Below are 16926 nucleotides of genomic sequence, written 5' to 3' on the forward strand. Positions count from 1 at the left end.
AGACTTGCGAAAAGAGGGTTTAAGGGATAAATTTATAAGATTGGAGAAATTGAAGAAAAATGAAATATCCAAATGGTGGGATGGAATTACCCTTAAACAGTATAAGAAACTAAATAGAATCCCTAGGGGTCTTAGATTACAAATTTTCCCCACATATGTTGACTTGGATATGGATTTATTACAACGGTGGGATCAGGAATTAACAGCAAGCTCAATGAGATTAATTGATATACTAATTGTAAACTCAGAGCGAAAAGTAGCAAAGTTACAGAGTGAAATAGATTCATTAGAAAAATAAATTCGGGAACTAGGTTCGGAGGAGACAATTCAGAAAAACTATAAGATACTTAATGATGTTAACACTAGGTATCAAGAAGAGATCAAAGAAAGGAAAGCGAGAAAGCTCAAAAGGGACGAATGAGATTATCAAAATGGCAGAGTGTTCACATTTGTGAAGAAATATGACCATATAATGAAGGGGTCTATGGCACAGTCACCCTCAATGTCATCAATAGATTCTACCTCATCACTGGCCAATACAGGACTTACCAGCACAACCCCCATGGAAATGACTCCTGTCTTAGCAAAGACAGGAGTAATGCCCCCCTGACCAATGGCCATGCCCAGGGGACTTATGGGACTTATGTTCCGTGGGCATGGCCATTGGGCACAGTGGCATGTAGGGGGGCCCAAGTTAGGCCCCCCTATGCCACCTAAAAAAATATATATATATACTTACCTGCACTTACCTTCACTCACCATGGATGGGTCCCCCATCCATGGGTGTCCTCCAGGGATGGGCTAGGGTGGCAGGGGATGTCCCTGGGTGCAGGGAAGGGCACCTGTGGACTGTTTCCATGGTCTCCCACCATGGAAATGCCCACAGGTCCCTTAACGCCTGCCCTGACCCAGGTGTTAAAAAACAGCACAAATCCAGCTGGGCGCCTTGTTTTAAGGCCCGCCTCCTCCTGTGAGTCATTTTGACGCCAGAGGATAAATAAGGCGCGCATGCCTTAGAGTCATTTTTTGCACGGGAACGCCTACCTTCAATGTCATTATCGCAAGGTAGGTTTTCACGTCCAAAAAATGACTCAAACGAAATAACTTTGGCGCTGTACGGATCTAGCGCCAAAGTATAAATATGGAGTTAAGTTTGCACTGAATTTGCGTCAAAAGAAATGATGCAAATCCGGCGCAAACAGAGTATAAATATGAGCCAAAGTGCTCCATGTCATGCCTCCCTCGAATGAGGCACAATGCCTGATGTGCAATGATCAGAGTCGTACCAGACAATCCTTGAGAACCCACAAGAAGGATTCCAATTCCGTTCCTCCCTGGAATGAGACACAACGTCTGGTGCACGACGACTTGACTCGCACCAAACGATCTGGTTGCACACACAAAAGATTTAGGTTTGTGGGGCTACGCAAAGTAGGATACAGCACTGTTCCTGGGACACCCACACCTTTGAGGTTTGTCACCTATGACAAGGACACCACACACAATGAGCATGCATTTGGGAGTCACATGAGAAAAATACAATGTACTCGACAAAGGCCGGCCACGCAGGTTCCCACACTGGTGAATCTGCTTGCAACAAACCAGCTGCTTATGAGTGTTTGGCCACACAATGAAGGGCCACACTCCTTGAAATGCAGGCAATACTTTGAAGGCACTGCACCAGGCAAAAAACGGTCTCCAGATAGTATACTTGCTTCAACACTCTTACTGCTGCTGCCTGATGAAGTCCAGCCGATGATGTGAGTACTTATGAGGGTACCACTCTCCAGATGACAGCAGTAGAAGACCCTTCAATGGAGGTCTTTGTTGTCTGTGAGACCTCCACAAGAGAACAGGGGGCACGCTGTCATACCCTTGGTGAGCACACTACAGAGTGCCACACTGCAGCGACCAGTTTGTCCAGGCCAACCGTAATGTCAGAACGGTGCGTGGTCCCTTCCTGGAGGGAGTTAATACTCCTTGCACACAACAGAGTCCTCTGGCAGTATGCACCACGCGGTCCAGCGTCTCTGTTCCACGTTCCTCCAAGTGTAGCTCTAAGTTGCTGAAGTGTGCTACTAGTAGATATACTGAAGTGTGTCTTTGAAGTTGGGGATGGTTCCTAGGGATCCCCTTTGAACCACGGATGTCTTTGCTAAACTTCAGCAACACAAAAGGATGAAGGAGGGGGTGTTGAAACTTTTCAAACACACACTCCCAGTTACAGATCTGGGTTTAATGCATCGTTCTTTTGCTTAACATGCCACCCCAGTTTGGACCCAGCCACATGCAAATCAGTCTTGACTGTGTTCCTCCTGGGTACAGTCCAGCCCGAACTGCCAGGCCAGGCCAAACACCGTGAGGCTGCTCTACTGCAATCCAATGTTGCAGTTCAGGTTCAGTTGTAACCTATTGCCATGTTAACCTAAGAGCAGAGCAGCTCTCATGTGTAGTGAAAACATACATGAGTATTCTTTCACTACATGGGCACATGTGCCCTGGCACATACACAAGCCTGCAGGGGCAGGCTGAACACAAGTTAAAGGACACGGGTGCTAGTGTGCACATTCAGGCCTGCTATGACAGGACAAGTACACTGGGGCACATCAGTGCGCATATGTGCACCTATTGGTCGGCACCGCTTTCCTGGCATAGGTAGGAAGACGTGTGCGCTTTCACACTACATTCACAGTGGAACAACACCTAGAGTCCTAAAAGCACTTTAAACATTGTTGTGTAAGTGCACACCCACTGGTCTTCTGTGTCAGGCTCAGTGTACATAGGAACATCATTGTTCAAGTGTGCACATACAGGTAACCAATGTAAAACCTAGTCCCTTTTTGGACACCATGGGGTAAGTGGGCACATACTGACCTGCCAGGCCCAGTTTGCACATGTCAGAATATCATTGCAAGTGTGCCCACTCTGACCAGCTGGGGCAGGTCCAGAACACACTTGTTACAACCACCTCCCACCAGGTGTAGGAAGGGTGCTGGCACTTCAACACTGTACTCGCAATCGGGACAGTGCCCCGGTCCCTAAGGCCACTCACAGGGAATCTGTAAAACCTATTGGAGGGGCCAAGTCCTAGGTAAGGAGAAACCCTGTATGGGTTCTTCTCTGCTTGGGCAGGGAACATCCTGGTGTCCCTGCCCTGTCTTATGCCTGCCACCCTCACTGCCCTTCAGGGGACAACCTAGGGGTAGCGTAAGGTATTTCAGGGTTAGTCAAGGCATGTAGATGCCACCCTGAGCACAGAAGCTATTCTGGCGGCTGGCACACCTAGTGCAGCACCCCACCAGTAGCCACAGTTGTAACTGTCCCAGGTATGTGATGTACCTTCCTACAGGTCACTCCTGGGTACAGCACCTCAACCACCCATGTGGCGCTCCTTCCTGGCCTATGTAGGAAGGGCGCATGCACTTTCCCATTGCAGTACAGTGGGAAAGTGCCCAGAGTACTAAGGCCACGCCAAGAGAGTCAGCGAAAAGCTGAGAGGAAAAAGCAAAAGGTTTCAGGGCAATCCCCCTAACAAGGCCATGACCTACATGACCTCATACCAGCCTAAAGCCAGGGTGGCTTTAATCATTCCCTTGATAAACCACCCAGCTCAGGGTGAAAAAGCCTGGACATTGACACACCACTGCAGTGGTACCCCCCCTCCAGCTGTAAGCCCCTGATCCCAGTAGGATCCCAATTGCTGCTCCCAGGGCCCACCGTAGGGTGTGGCTCCTTCCTTCCCGGGGGGCCTTCTTGGTCCTGCCCCCGGGGCTACGTTAGCTCACTTGAACAGCAGCAGTTTAAGGGCACCAACAGTCATCAGCATCCATAAACAGGCCCCTAGCCATCCAAGGGCCTCTGCCCTCAGTGGCCTCCAAAAAGGGGGGCCCCATGGCCCCAGATGTCTTGCACTATCCTCCCCCTTCCATGCTGATGAGGTCAGAGATGGCTTCCTGCGCCTGGTCTTCCAGCCTAGGGCCTATACCGCCTATACTGTGGGGCTGGCCAGGGCTCAGGGAGGAGTTCTTCTTTTCTCTGCCCCTCATTTTGGATAGGATACACCCAGAAGCCGAACACCTGGTTCACCGGTTCCAGTAGTTACCTCACATCCCTCTGCTATGAGAGGACTCCCACCCACCCGATTTCCTTCCAACACTGGCCAACTTCCCCACCCGGTGCTCACTTTGAGAATCCACCAAGCCCAGGCCCAAGGGATGGGTGTAGGGTATTTCAGGCATTTGCCCAATCCGACTCCCCCCTTACTTTGAGAAGGAACATCGGACTTCTTGTGCACTGGTCCATCCTTGACTACCTCCTCTGTTTGACAAGGAACATTAGACCTCCAGGGCTGTGGCCCGCCCCCTACTCCCCTCTCCATGTGAAAAGGAGCATGAGACACATTTACCACCCAGCTCCACAGGGAGCTGCCTATACTGATTTGCATCTCCCCCACCCATGGTGGGGAGATAGCCAGCCCAACCGACTGGGGAACACCTCCCTAATGTCTTTCCAGTACAGAGTTAGAGATCCCTTCAATTCTGACTAGAATGGCTTTCTTGACTGGGTAGCTCATGATGCCCTCCCATGCCGGTGTCAGGAGGGCATCTCTTCCCACGTTAGGGAAGTACCAACCCAACTTAACACCCCCTCCCAAATTTCCTCTTGGACCCCGTGCGCTATTATAGTGCCTCATAATTGGAGAGCCAGTTCTTGATACCCCCACCAACAGGAATTGTGGTATTCATTTTTCAGGAATGCGACCTTTACTATCACTATCGAAAGCAGCAGGTGCACTGCCACCATTACCTCAGTTGGACCATATTTGTAGGGCCCTTATTGTCCATTTCTCTTAAGCTAAGCTCTGGGACATCTTTTTCTCTTCCATGGCTAGTCCCTTTTCAGTGAGGGCCTACTCACTTTCCAATTTGGCCAGGACTTTCTATTTTTCCAAGTTGGCAAGGGCTAGGGTCTGCTCCTTGTTCTATTTTTCAAGTTCTAGTGTCCTTTCCTCCCTCCTGACCTCCAGCTCTTCAAAGGACATGCACCTGGAGAACACACTGCCACCAGTGGCTAAGGAGACCCTCTGCCCGAAGGACAGGGTCTCTCCACATCTACCGCTGGTCCATATGCTCCCTCCCAACACTCACGATGTCTCTCCCTATTCACTGACCCCCCTGGGTCCAGACCGGCTGACTCAAAGGTGTCTCCATTAGGTAGGTGTCCAGGCATGGTAGCAAACTAGCAGGAGCCAAAATACAAATCTATGGGGAGCAGCTCTTTCCTGACACTGAAGTCAATCTTTCCCTCAGGCACACCTTAAGAACTTTTTGCCAAACGTGACGTCATGGCACATAGTTAATTACTGTGTGATGCTGTGCAATTGCAAGTCCTATCCCACCACTTGACTGCCAAATGTTGGAGGTGGCGCATTCTAGTTGGATGAGGCTAGGCCCTAGCCAGGCAGAACTCCCCACTCCCTTAAGGGGTGGATAGTTACACTCACTGTATGACCTGCACTCACCCTAGGATAGCTTAGCACAGAGCAGTCAGGCTTAGCACATGGGTAATGTGTAAATGGCACAGCAATACCGCTCAGCAATTACGCTGAGCGTCACAAAAGAGACTTCACGCAGGATGTATGTAATTAAGTTTTGTATTCAACTCACACAATAATTAACACAGCGTGAATAACATGTAACTCTAGGCAGGAATCAACATTTGAAACAACCCCAACAGAACTAGGCCCAACTGTGTTAAAACAAAATTTTAAGTATGTACACATGAGAAAAATGATCATTACCTCCTAGCACCCACATGAGATGACAATTGTTGTCAGCACAAGACCCACCTTAGCCATTACCCCAACTCAGTTATACATAGGCGTAGGGTGCACCCTCGTTCACAATGATAGCAGCAATATGTTCATACAGGGCAATGCAGCACTTTAAATTAGCTCTGAAGCCTGGGCCACAGAGGAGAACTCTAAGGTCAACCGTGTAAGCCCTGTGGCAAGAATTAACATGTCAGGCAACACCGTTGTACAGTGCAACACTCACCCACAATCGCTCCCAAGCACTCACTCTGCACCACCAGGTGGTGCCATGGATATCAGGCATCATGAAACTTATGCACTTGCATATACTCGCTCCCAGCACCCAAACGAGGTGCTCTGATATCCAGCAGCTTAGCTGTCACTGCGCTCGCAGACCCCTCCTTTGAACCCAAATACCTTTTCCACCCTCCAACTGGCCCTACTACCCCACCTCCCACTAGCTGAAGATCTGAATAGCTTTTCCCCGGGTGCTAGGCCGCACACTGCTGGAGTCACTTTTGTTCAGGCACTTGGGGATGAAATGGGGGGAAAGGAAGAGACACCACCAGAGCAGATAATAGTCAACAAATCGAGGTTTGGCCACCACTCTGGAAGTTCACTGAGAGGTCTCCACAATGTGCGTCCTGATGCGGACCCAGGTCTGCAAAGCATGGGGGAAGGGTCATTGGGGTACACACACTGGTCACAGTGGGACCCAGCCTAACCAGGCACTCAAACACAATGGTTCCCAAATCCCGCACCTCCCTTGGAGGAGGTGCTGGGGCACAAAGACTTGAGAAGCCCCAGTTGGTCCCGGTTGCACATGGAGAGATACCAATCCACACCTTCCTGGATGGAGGTGCTATGTCAGGTGTCGGATGAAGAGTTGCACCGGACAATTCTGATCACCAACACATAGGTGCTCATTTCGACTTCGTTGGTCTTCTCGAAAGACCGCTAAAGCCGCAGGCACCAAAAGACTGACAGTGCTGGTGGTCCGGAGACATAGTGCTGATTTCCACCTGATTTCTGGTGGAAATCTGACATCGTCGGCCTGGCCAACGTCTTAATAGAGGCGGTTTCCACCACCGGCACCGCCACATCAACAGGACGACGCCCCCTTATTACGATCCGTAATACGATGTGGCCATTTCCTGCACGCTGGTTCCGTGCCGGCGGTGGAAAGTGCCATGACCCATCCCCCCCAGACAGCCACCTCGCTGAAGCAGGTAAGTTGATCGTCTGAAAGGGGGGTGTTGTGTGAATGTATGTGGTGCCTGCGTGTGTATTTGAATGCGAATAGGCGGGGTGTTTGTGTGTGCATTTGTAAGTGCATGTATGCTGAGGGGGAGAAGAGGTGTCCGTTTGAGTGCATGTGTGCGAGTGTGTGTGTCTGTTTGAGTGCGTGTGTGCGAGTGAATGGGTGTATGTGAATATGTGTTTGGGAGCAAGTGTGTGGGGGTGTATGTAAGCGAATGTGTGTGAATGGGGGTGAGTGAATGTAGGTGTGGGAGGTGTCTGCTGGTGATAGAAATGGAGATTCCTGTCACCGGGTGCATGACCGCCAGCATTTTCATGGAGGTGTGACTGAGTCGTAATACTGATGGCAGTGTTACGGCTACCGGCGGGCCAGAGGTACTCACCTCCGGCCCAGCGATCCAACCCACATGGTGGTACAGGCAGCGTTTCAGCAGTTTGGCCAAGGGCCGCCAGACTTAAAATGAGGTCCATAGTGCTGAATGTCATACCTCCCTGAAATGAGGCACAACATCTTGTGCGCTAGGACTTGAGTCGCACCAGACAGGTTCTAATTGCGCATTCAAAGTCTGGTGCACAATGAGTTGCGCCGCACCAGACAAACCGGTTAAAAACACAAATCGGATTCCACTCCTGTACCTCCCTGGAATAAGGCACAACATCTGGTGCGCGGTGACTTGAGTCACACCAGACAATCCCGATCACCAACACAAAGTGCTCAATGTCGTACCTCCCAGGAATGAGGCACAACGTCTGGTGCGTGATGACTTGAGTCACACCAGATGATCCGGCGACACACAAAAGATGCAAGTTCAGCGGGGCCACACAAGGTAGGATACAGCACTGTTCCTGTGATGCCCACACCTCTGAGGGTCATCACCTATGGCACAGACACCCCACACAATGAGCATGCAGTCAGGAGTCACATGAGTGGAATGCAATGCACTTGACAAAGGTGGGCCATGCGGAGTCCCGCACTGGTAAAGCCACTCACAACAAACCACCCACTTATGCATGTCATGGCTCCACAATGAAGGACCACACTCCTTGAAATGCGGACAATACTTTGAAGGCACTGCACCAGGCAAAACCAATCTCTAGATATCACACTTGCTTCAGCACTCGCACTGCTGCTGCCCAATGAAGTCCTGCAGATGAGGGGAGTACTTACGAGGGCACCACTCTCCAGATGACAGCGATAGAAGGTGAAGGTCCCTCACAGGACGTCTTTGATGTCCCTGAGACCGCCACAAGAGAACAGGGGGCATGCCATCATCCTCTTGGAAAGCACACTTCAGAGTGCCACACTGCAGCAACCAGTTTTCCCAGGCCAACCACAATCTTAGAACGGTGCGTGGTGCCTTCATGGGGCAGTAAATATTCATTCTGCACAACATAGTCCTCTGGCAATATGTACCACGTGGTCCAGCATCTCTGCCTCACATTCCTGCAAGCGTGTCTCAAAGTTGCTGAAGTGTGGTACCAGTAGATGTACTGAAGTGCGCCTTTGAAGTTGGGGGTGTTTCAAAGGTTCCCCTTTGAATCACAGATGTCTGCCCTACATTTCAGGCATGTGTGATTTTGGGCCATGGAATGCAGATTGCTGTCTTTATTGGGGCCATGATCTGGCTAAGAGCAGTCAAGTGGTATAGCAATGTCATTGAAATGCATGTGCACGCTCACATGACACGCAGTCATATGTAAGTGGTTACCATTTAGCTCTTGTCAATTAACTTAGCGGTACTGAGGAACTTTTCAAGCTTATGGATGCTCGAGTTGTTATTTATAACAATAAACCCCCATCCAGTACAGGATTTGCTGAGTAAATTCAGTGACACACACACTTAACTTCGGATGTCTTTGAGTGCTACTTTAAGCAAATGCAGTGAAATACACACTGTTTGGCATATAATCAGTGACACACACACTTATACAATATTATTTGTGTGTGTCATTTTTATCAGCGATCAGTGATACACACACTTCATGTTGTGTTGTTATTTCTAAATCCCCAGCCAGTACAGAATCTGTTGAGCAAACTCAGTGACACGCACCCTTACCTTCTGCAGTCTTTCGGTGTTACTTCAAACAATCCAGTGAAACACACACTGTTTGACAGATAATCAATGGCACACACACTTATACAATATTGTTTGCGTATGTCATTTTCATCAGTGATACACACACTTCATGTTGTGTTTCATTGATTATTTTCACACCTTATTGGTAAATTAACACTACTATGAGGCCTGGAAATGTATGGAACTCCAACTTAAGCATTTTTTCCTCGAAAAAGAGAACCACATGTTAAGTGAGAAGAATGTCCGGAGTGTTTTGAGAGTTATATCTACACATTTAAAGAGTATGAAGAAGTTAGGGCCTGATTTATACTTTTTTAGCTCCGCATTTGCGTCATTTTTTTGACCCAAAAGTGGCACAAACTTAAAAAATTTATTTTTTGTAAGTTTGTGCCCCTTTAGTGTCAAAAAATGACGCAAATGCGGCGCTAAAAAAGTGTAAATCAGGCCCTTACAGTGGAAAAAAAAGAAAGTACTTCTACATTGTTTAGGTGCAAGAGGATTGAAGGTATACAATAGAATAAATAAAAAATAGATGGTCAAGGGTTGTGTATGCACATGCATTAGAAGATGTAACTCATTATTTTAAACCTACTGTGTGTGTTGCCGTGGACTGTTATAAGTTCTTCCATGGGAAACAAGAAAAAAATGAGTCAATCAAAGACTTTTTGCAGCACTTAAAACTTTGGCACTCACATGTAAGTTCGGCACACTTCACGATGAATTGATTTGAGAGCAGATAGTGGTGCACACTGCAAATCCAATAATACAGGATAAGCTACGGGCAAAAGAAGAATCATCCTTGCATAGTAGTAAAGAAGAAAATGCTCTTGTTGCTAGAGTAAAGAAATCAAAAAAAATTGCAAGAAAAACTGTGGGCCTGGATCATCCGAATAACACAGTAAAAATGAACAAATCAAAAGTGGTCATTGGTAAAATATGTTTCAGATGTGGAAGCAAATATAATTTAGCCAATGAGAAGAGTTGCCCGGCCCGCAATCAGAAATGTTCGAATTGTTGCATAATTGGACATTTCTATAAGGTGTGTCAGAGAAAAAAAAAAGCAAAGGAAATTACTAGGGTGAAATGCGTAGATGTAGAGGAAGAAATATACTCCAGTTCTTCAGAAGATTCGGACATGAATTTATGTGTATTGAATGTAAATGAAGATTTATTGAGTGTAAAGGGGGGCAGGAAAAGACCAGTTTGTGAAGTATCTATAGGGGGAGTGGACATTTTATTTGTAGTGGACTGAGGATCACCATATACTACTGTTAATCAGGAGGTTTGGCAGAAAACTATTTGAACTAGTCATGGGAAATGACCTAGAAAAACCAGACATTTCACCGAAAACATTTACGGGGGCACCTATAGACATGGTTGGTGTTAGAAACGGGGTTTTTGGTTGGCAGTCATGTTACCCCCTGCCTAAGCAAGGACTCTCACTCTAGGCAGGGTAATTCACACACAATCCAAATTATCCTGTGCCCATCCTCTGGTAGCTTGGCACTGAGCAGTCAGGCTTAACTTAGAAGGCAATGTGTAAAGTATTTGTGCAATAAATCATGCAATGACACAGTATAGCACCACAACAATACACCACACAGTGATTAGAAAAATATATAATATTTATCTGATAAGATGCAGGTCAAAACAATTAAAATGCAATAATTATATGTTGAGATGTCACTGTAAAAGTGATATAAAGTGTATTTATTCATTTAAAAGCAATAAATGTCTCTTTCAAGCACAAAGTACCTGGTTCGTGTTCAAAATCTCTGCAAAGAACCACAGAGGAGGAGATGCGTGGTTCAAAGAGGGTGTGCCTCGATTTCTCAGGCCGCACACGGCCATGCGTTGTTTAATTTTCATGCAGGGACGGCTGCGCGTCGATTTCCGGCACTCAGACATGGATCCTCTTCAGGATGAAGTCACAGGGGCTGCATCGATCTGGTGGGCGGTGCGTGGAAATTACTACCACATGGCAGGCACTGCATCGATTTCTCTCTGGAAGTCGGGCTGTGTCATTCTGGCTCAGCTGTGCTTCGATCCAGTGGGCCGTGCATCGAATTTCCAGTCGCTACGCTGGTGCTGCGTCGATCTTCTCGTTGCAAAGTCGGGCTGCGTCGTTCCAGTTAGGCGTGCAGTGAATTTTTCACAGCGGTACAGGCTGTGCATCGGTTCTGCCAGGCTCTGCGTCGATTTGCGCCGCACAAGGAGTCCTTCTTGTAGAGATGAAGTCTTTTTGGTCCTGAGACTTCAGGGAACAGGGGGCAAGCTCTATCCAAGTCCTTGGAGAGCACTTCTTCCCCACAGCCAGAGAGCAGCAAGGCAGCAGGGCAACAGCAAGGCAGCAGTCCTCTACAGGAAGCAGACAGGTGAGTCCTTTGGGCAGCCAGGCAGTTCTTCCTGGCAGTATGCAGGTTCTGGTTCAGGTTTCTTCTCCAGGAAGTGTCTGAGTTGGTAGGGGCAGAGGCCCTGTTTAAATACCCAAATGTGCCTTTGAAGTTGGGGAGACTTCCAAGAGTGGCTTAGAAGTGCACAAGGCCCCCTTTCAGTTCAATCCTGTCTGCCAGAGTCCCAGTAGGGGGTGTGGTTGTCCTTTGTGTGAGGGCAGGCTACTGTTCTTTGACATGCAAGTGTCAGGCCCTCCACCCTCCCAGCCCAGGAAGACCCATTCAAAATGCAGATGTATGCAAATGAGGCTAAGTATCCTGTGTTTGGGGTGTGTCTGAGTGAATGCACAAGGGAGCTGTCAAATAAACCCAGCCAGACGTGGCTTGCAAAGCACAGAAGGATTTAAGTGCAGAGATATGCTTACTTTCTCAAAGTGGTATTTCAAATATAGTGACAATAAATCCAACTTCACCAGTCAGCAGGATTTTGTATCATACTAAATATGACCTCCCTACTCCTTTCAGATCAGCAGCTACTACTCAAACAATATATGAGGGCAGCCCCAATGTTAGCCTATGAAGGGAGCAGGCTTCACAGCAGTGTAAAAATGAATTTAGGAGTTTTACACTACCAGGACAAGTAAACTACCCAGGTACATGTCCTGCTTTTTTCCTACGCAGCACCCTGCCCTATGGATTACCCAGGGCATACCTTAGGGCTGACTTATATGTAGAAAAAGGGGAGTTTAAGGCTTGACAAGTACTTTTAAATTTTAAATGCCAAGTCGAATTGGCAGTGAAACTGCACACACACGCCTTGTATTGGCAGGCCTGAGACAAGGTTAAGGAGCTACTTAAGTGGGTGGCACAATCAGTGCTGCAGGCCCACTAGTAGCATTTAATCTACGGGCCCTGGGCGCATATAGTGCACTTTACTAGGGACTTATAAGTAAATTAAATAATCCATTTGGGTATGATCCAATGTTACCATGTTTAAAGGGAGAGAGCATATGCACTTTTGCAGTGGTTCGCAGTGGTAAAGTGCACAGAGTCTTAAAACCAGCAAAAACAGTATCTAAAAAGTGGAGGGAGGCAGGCAAAAAGTTAGAGGTGACCACCCTAAGGCTGTTAGGTCTAACAGTTGGGTACAGAAAATTATTATTTAAGTTTAAAAATAAAGAGGCTCAAAACAAATTATATGGGTCCATGACAGGTCTATCATTCCTTGGGTACAAAGATCAAGGGGCATTGCTTATTACACTAGACCCTAAAGGTACAGAACCCGTTTTAGCAGTACAACCGGAAACACAGTTCAAATTAGACTTTGCAAAATGATTTCAGAAGGTATTTTCAGGGAAGATTGAGAAACTCAAGCATTTTCAACATAAAACAAAACTTAAATCAAATTCAACTACTGCCATTCACAAAGTGAGAAAAAGTCCTTTTTCAATAAAGGGAGAGGTAGAGAAGGAATTACAGAAATTACAATCAGCAAGTATTATTAAACCTGTTGAGTCTGCTGAATGGGTAGTGGCTTTAGTGATAGCTAAAAAAACTAATGGAAAGCTAAGATTATGGGGGTCATTCTGACCCTGGCGGTCCATGTCTGCCAGGGCCGGGGACCACGGAAGCACCGCCAACAGGTGCTTCCAGGGCCATTCTGACCGCGGCGGTAAAGCCGCGGTCAGAAAAGGGGAACCGGCGGTTTCCCGCCGGTTTTCCCCTGGCCCAGGGAATCCTCCAAGGCGGCGCTGCTTGCAGCACCGCCATGGGCATTCCGACCCCCTTCCCGCCAGCCTGTTTCTGGCGATTCTTACTGCCAGGAACAGGATGGCGGGAACGGGTGTCGTGGGGCACCTGGGGGCCCCTGCACTGCCCATGCCACCGGCATGGGCAGTGCAGGGGCCCCCTAACAGGGCCCCATGAAGATTTTCACTGTCTGCTTTGCAGACAGTGAAAATCGCGACGGGTGCAACTGCACCTGTCGCACCCCTGCAACTCTGCCGGCTCCATTCGGAGCCGGCTTTCTCGTTGCAGGGCCTTTCCCGCTGGGCCGGCGGGTGCCCTTTTGGCGGTCGCCCGCCGGCCCAGCGGGAAAGCCAGAATGGCATCCGCGGTCTCCTGACCACGGAGCAGCCATTTGGCGGTGACTACATGGCGGGCGGCGACCGCCGCCCGCCGCGGTCAAAATGACCGTCTATGTGTGGTTCTTCATGATCTCAACAAGAGTATCTTAATTGAGCAGTTTCCTCTACCAAAAATAAATTAGATGCTTTCATGCACCAGAAGCATCAAATGGTTTTCAACTATCGATCTCAAAGCTGCATACTATCAGATACCATTGCATGAGGAAAACAAAAACCTCACCACCTTTGTAACACCATTTGGGTGTTTCAGATTCAAGATAGTACCTTTTGGACTGGCTTCTGCAGCAGCGTTTCAAAGGTTGATGCACCTAATTTTCAAAGACATGAGGGATTTATTAATATTCCAAGATGACATTCTTGTTATGGGGAAAAATGGACAAGAACATAATTGTCCCCTCGCAAAAGTCTTGCAAAGGCTAGAAGGAAAGGGTATAACAGCAGAGATGAGTAAGTGCAAGATTGCAGGAAAATTTTTATTATTTAGGACATGAGATTTCAGGAGAGGGAGTTAACCCGAAAAAATAGTTTTTGGAAGCTGTTGAGGATGTTCATACGGCTAAAAACAAAGATGATGTACGGGCGTTTTTAGGTTTAGCAGAATTTTATGCCAAAATTGTGTCAAATTTTTCAACTATGACATATACCATAAGACAGCTACTGAAATTGAAGCAAAAAATTGATTGGTCTGAGCAGTGTGAAAAAAACATTAAAAAAGATAAAAAGAGAAATTTCTGAAGCTCCACCATTGTATGGCTTTGATCCCACATGGCACAGTATAATTACCACAGATGCTAGTGGAGTAGGTACTGGAGCAGTTTTGACCCAAATAAATGATAAAGGTACAAAAAGAACAAGTGCATTTCAATCAATCAATTATATTTATACAGCGCGCTACTCACCCGTGAGGGTCTCAAGGCGCTAGGGGGTGGGGGTCACTGCTGCTCGAAGAGCCAGGTCTTGAGCTGCCTCCGGAAGGCGAGGTGGTCCTGGGTGGTCCTGAGGTGGGCGGGGAGGGAGTTCCACGTCTTGGCTGCCAGGTAGGAGAAGGATTTCCCACCTGCAGTGGTTCGGCGGATGCGAGGGACGGCGGCGAGTGCGAGGCTGGTGGAACGAAGTGGGCGTGTAGAAGGTGAGGCGACGGTTGAGGTATTCGGGGCCCTTGCTGTGGAGGGCTTTGTGTGCGTGGGTTAGGAGCCTGAAGGTGATCCTTTTGTTGACGGGTAGCCAGTGCAGGTGTCTCAGGTGGGCGGAGATGTGGCTGTGGCGGGGTACGTCGAGGATGAGGCGTGCAGAGGCGTTTTGTATTAGCTGAAGACGTTTCTGAAGTTTTGCGGTGATTCCTGCGTATAGGGTGTTTCCATAGTCTAGGCGGCTCGTGACGAGGGCGTGGGTCACAGATTTTCTGGTGTCGGCGAGGATCTAGCGGAAGATCTTTCGGAGCATGCGGAGTGTGAGGAAGCAAGAAGACGAGACGGCGTTGACTTGTTTGGTCATGGTGAGAAGGGGGTCCAGGATGAATCTGAGGTTGCGCGTCGGTGGTCTGAGGGGGTCCGTGCGGTGCCCCGGGCCGTGGGCCACCAGGAATCGTCCCAGGCGGACGGGGTGTTTCTGAGGATGAGGATTTCCGTTTTGTCTGAGTTCAGCTTCAGGCGGCTGAGTTTCATCCATTCTGTGACGTCTTTCATTCCATCCTGCAGGTTGGTTTTGGCGGTGGCTGGGTCTTTGGTGAGGGAAAGTATCAGCTGGGTGTCGTCGGCGTAGGAGATGATGTTGATGTTGTGTTTGCGTGCAATGTCGGCGAGGGGGCTCATGTAGACATTGAAGAGAGTTGGGCTGAGCAAGGAGCCCTGTGGGACGCCGCAGATGATCTCGGTGGGATCCGAGCGGGACGGCGGGAGGTAGACTCTTTGGGAGCGGTCGGAGAGAAAAGAGGCGATCCAGTCCAGGGCCTGTCCTTGGATACCGGTGGAGCGGAGGCGGGATATTAGGGTGCGGTGGCAGACGGTGTCGAAGGCAGCTGAGAGGTCGAGGAGGATGAGGGCGGCTGTTTCTCCGTTGTCCAGCAGAGTTCGGATGTCGTCGGTGACTGCGATGAGGGCGGTTTCCGTGCTGTGGTTGGCCCGGAATCCGGATTGGGAGGGGTCGAGCAGGTTGTTGTCTTCGAGGAAGTTTGTCAGTTGTTTGTTGACGGCCTTCTCGATGACTTTGGCCTGGAAGGGGAGGAGCGAGATGGGGCAGAAGTTCTTCAGGTCGCTGGGGTCCGCCGTGGGTTTCTTCAGGAGAGCGTTGACTTCTGCGTGTTTCCAGCTCTCGGGGAAGGTGGCAGATGCAAACGAGCTGTTGATGATGGTCTGGGGATGGGGGCGATGATGTCGTCAGCTTTGTTGAAGATGTAATGTGGGCAAGGGTCTGGGGGGGCACCGGAGTGGATGGTGTTCATGGTAGTTTTGGTCTCTTTGGCGCTGATGGGTGTCCAGGCGTTGAGGGTGACGGCTGGGGCTGTGGGTTCCGTGGTGGTCGGTGGGGTCTGTGGACCGAAGCTGTCGTGTAGGTCGGTGATCTTTCGATGGAAGAAGGTAGCGAGGGAGTTGCAGAATTCTTGTGAGGGCGTGATGGAGTTGGAGCTGGCGTTGGGATTGGAGAGCTCTTTGACGATGTTGAAGCGTTCTTTGCTGTTGTGAGTGTTCTTGTCCAGTCTTTCTTTGAAGGATGCTCTTTTGGTGGTGCGGATCAGCTGGTGGGTTCGCGGGTGGCGATTTTGAGAGCTGACATGTTTTCTGCGGTGTGATCTTTGCGCCAGGTTTTCTCGAGGGTACAGCAGTTTTTTTGGATTCTTTGAGGGCCTCTGTGAACCATTGAGGTTTCCTGGTGTTGGTCTGTCTTGGGAGACGTCTGAGGGGGGCGAGGTTGTCAGCACAGTTGGTGATCCACTGTGTGAGGCTGAGGACTGTGTTGTTGACGTCGGAGGTGATGGTAGGTTGGTTGTGGTTGAGAGTGGAGAGTAGCTGTTCTGTGGAGATTTTGTTCCAAGGTCTGCGTGAGATGGGTTGTGTGCGAAGGTGGAGAGTCTTGCGTCTGAAGGTGAAGTGAACACATCTGTGGTCGGTCCAGTGTATTTCGGAGGAGTGGCTGAAGGATACGTGGTTGCTGGCAGAGAAGATGGGGTCGAGTGTGTGTCCGGAGATGTGGGTGGGGGTGTTCACCAGTTGCTTGAGACCGAGGTTGGCGAGGTTGTC

Source organism: Pleurodeles waltl, chromosome 2_1 (genome assembly GCF_031143425.1).
Source record: "Pleurodeles waltl isolate 20211129_DDA chromosome 2_1, aPleWal1.hap1.20221129, whole genome shotgun sequence".
NCBI classification, from domain to species: Eukaryota; Metazoa; Chordata; class Amphibia; order Caudata; family Salamandridae; genus Pleurodeles; species Pleurodeles waltl.